General features: G+C 34.9%; 1 pseudogene across 1 annotated transcript; it reads right to left on the bottom strand.

Annotated features, from left to right (window-relative positions):
* Window positions 1–2,531: 2,531 nt before the first annotated feature.
* On the bottom strand, window positions 2,532–2,942 carry LOC308269968 (phosphatidylinositol N-acetylglucosaminyltransferase subunit P-like; annotated as a pseudogene). Its single transcript has one exon. The product of its transcript is annotated as a phosphatidylinositol N-acetylglucosaminyltransferase subunit P-like (transcript).
* Between the last annotated feature and the right edge of the window lie 213 nt (window positions 2,943–3,155).

A 3,155-nucleotide genomic window follows, 5' to 3' on the forward strand; every position in this document is an offset into this window, starting at 1 on the left:
CACACACACACACACACACACACACACAAAAGCTAACTCCTAATCTCCACTCTGTAGAGATTTACTTAATCAAGCTATCTGGTAGGAGGTGGATATCTGTATTTTTTATGATTTTCTGAAGATTCTGCCACAGATTGACAAAGGATTAAAATTTCAGAAAGTCTTGAACAAGTAATTTGAAAGGAAGTTAGGCCAAAAAATTCAGAATCCCTTCATGGCAGTTTCTATATAAGTATCTGTGGGGAGCCATTAAGGTTTTCCCCTAAAGGAATACTTCTGACTGTCCTTTGCCCAGAGTCAATAAGGTTTGGGGTTATGGAAAGTTCAAAGTAAAAGGTCTCAGAGAAGCTCAGGTGGTGATGGCACGAGGGATTGATTGACCTGGAACTGTATAAATAGGACAAGAGAGATAAACCCGGGATCGGCCAGTAGAGATATCGACCTGGGAGTGGACTGGCGATATCCTTCCATGCTTGAATTAAAATTCTTTGAATTAAATTCTTAGAATTGAATTCTTTCATCCTCACTCCTCTCTTTGGAACCTGTACTTTTGCTGGCTGGCTCCGGCAAGTATCATGGTGTCGTTTCAAGTTTTCTTGGTATCCTTGAGAAGTTTTATCAAGTTAATCTGCAAGCTTTTCAAATTAAGGCCAATGTTACCCAAGTGTATATCCTTTAACTCTAGATAACAAGAAACCACATTGTAAATGAAAGTTCAGATGAAACTATTCATGTAAACTAGAGGCATATTAGTGGCCCTTTGGTTACTTGTGCTGCACAGTCAAGAGGGGGCGCCACTTTTGTTGCGCTTCATTTTCTAAAATGTCTGGATAGTATAGGTGCTGTTAATTAGGCTCTTCTTTTGATGTTTTTTTTTTTTTCTATATTCGGTTTTACTTTTCTATTACCAGTTCTTATAAAGAGCAGAGAAGTTTAAAAACTCTGATGAAGACAAAAAAGATAAAACACATTCAATATTTGTTACTAATCAATTATAAGGATTATTAACCTAAGCCCAAACAATTATGAAATACCTAAAATACACAGATCATACTTTGTTTCGCGGATCATGTCAGTGAGTCAATGCCCTGTGCAGAAAGGGAAACTGAGAAACTCAGAAGGAGGCTCTGGTGACCCTCATCAATCAAATGCAACATCTCTGCTTCAACTCGATTACTCAACATTTACCTTTCCTCTTTCAGTCTGTTTATTTCAAAATAAACTTTAAAAGAGTTGACAGATTCTAACAAAACTTGGAATATTCCAAAATTTACTCGTAAACTTAAGTTTGATTTCTGGTTCATTCGTGAAACAAAAATGGCTTTTTGACTCTTGTGTGCTGTTTGTGGAATTATAAACTAGCACAACCAGTATACAGATCAGAGTCCCTCAAAAGACTAGGAAGGGAACCACCATATGACCCAGCTATACTACATCTTTTCAAACTAATTAAAAGGTAGAGTACTATAATGTTACATGTGTGTCCATTTTATAATAGCACAATTCACAATAGACAGGTTACAGAACCAATCTAGGTGTCCGTCTTTGACAACAGATGAATGAATAAAAAATATATGTGATACATACACACAGTGAAATTTTGCTCACCGATAAAGAGTAACAAATGATGCCATTCTCAGAAAAATAGGTGAAACTAGAGTATATTATGCTAAGTGAGATCAGCCAGACTCAGAAAGTCAAAGGTTTTTGTTTTTTTTCACATGTGAATGCTAGAGCAAAAATAGAAAATAAGAAAATAATGGATTTCAGATAATTTCAGATAAGAAGAAAGAACAATAAGATAGTGAAAGGATATTATAAGAGGATGGTGAAGAGGGGAAAAAGAGGATTGAAGAAGGGAACAGTTCGAATAAAGCTATGGCAATATATGAATGCATCACTACCAATCTCACTCATGTGTTCAGGGATGAGGGAGAATGGAGTGGAGTAGGATGGGATGCTCTGAGTGCTGTATACAACATGTATGTTAGTATTACTTTGAATCTCACTATGGTGTACAGTTAAAATGCAATAATCAAAGTTTAAAAATAAAAATGGTAAAAAAGAAAGAAATGAACTTTTGGTAATATCTCTTAACAATGCCTTCTAGTTTTCAGATTATAAACTCTTTGCTTTCTCTTTAAATTTTTTTTTGTATTGCTGGGAATTGAATCCAGGGATATTCTACCTCTGAGCTCCATTCCTACCCCTATTTTTTATTCTTTATTTTGAAACAGGGTCTCACTAAGTTGCAGAGGACCTCACTAAGTTCTTCACTTCTTTTTTAAAATTTCTTTCTAAGTACTTTGTTATCTTTTTAGTGTAATACAGTATTTTATTTATTCTGTCCATTAAAAACAATTATTTGAACACCTTTATAATATTAATTGAACTTAATCTAAGAGAAGATCAACTTTAATATTTTATAGCTCAATACTGGGCACTAATAAGAGAAATAGCCAAAATAATCTATGGTCAAAATTATTGTCAAAACTTATAAGTATATGCTTAGTTTCAGCATATATACACACTCAATTTTTGGTGGAAAGTTCTTTGACTGAAAGAAAGAACATTTATTTGGTTTACTTCACTAACATAAATATCTCTTATTGCTGGAATGACCTCTTGTTAATAATTCTTCTGCTGCTCATTTTCAGCATAGTTATCTGTGACCGTATGAGTGGAGTTGAGTGGGAAGGTTCTCATCATGTTAATTCCAAATAAGAGTACATAACATATTACTAGAGTAATAGGAAGGTAGATCTGTCATGCAACTGCCCAATATTTTTGAGACCAACAGGTTAAGCCTAAAAAAAGTTTAGCCAAGATTCAGAAATAAAAGGTCACACAAGATAAAGTTAGAAACCAAACTAGGAGGTTAAGACAAGAACAAAGACATTCATTGCTCTTTCTGGCAATGGTGATAGTGAATTTTCTGCCATTTTCCTTGTGGCTTTAGTCAACCTTAGATCCTTCATTTGGTCATGTGGGTCCCTCCCAACCAATCAGCTACCTTGGCAATGGGTTCACATGGCTGACAGCAAAGCAGATTTGAGGGCAAGGCCTAGGCACAACTGTGCCCCCAGCCCAGGACCAGGCATCTTATTTTGTTATTTTGATAAAATTATTAAATAAATTATTTTCTAAAATTTTGT

Source organism: Muscardinus avellanarius (assembly GCF_963383645.1).
Source record: "Muscardinus avellanarius genome assembly, chromosome: 11".
NCBI classification, from domain to species: Eukaryota; Metazoa; Chordata; class Mammalia; order Rodentia; family Gliridae; genus Muscardinus; species Muscardinus avellanarius.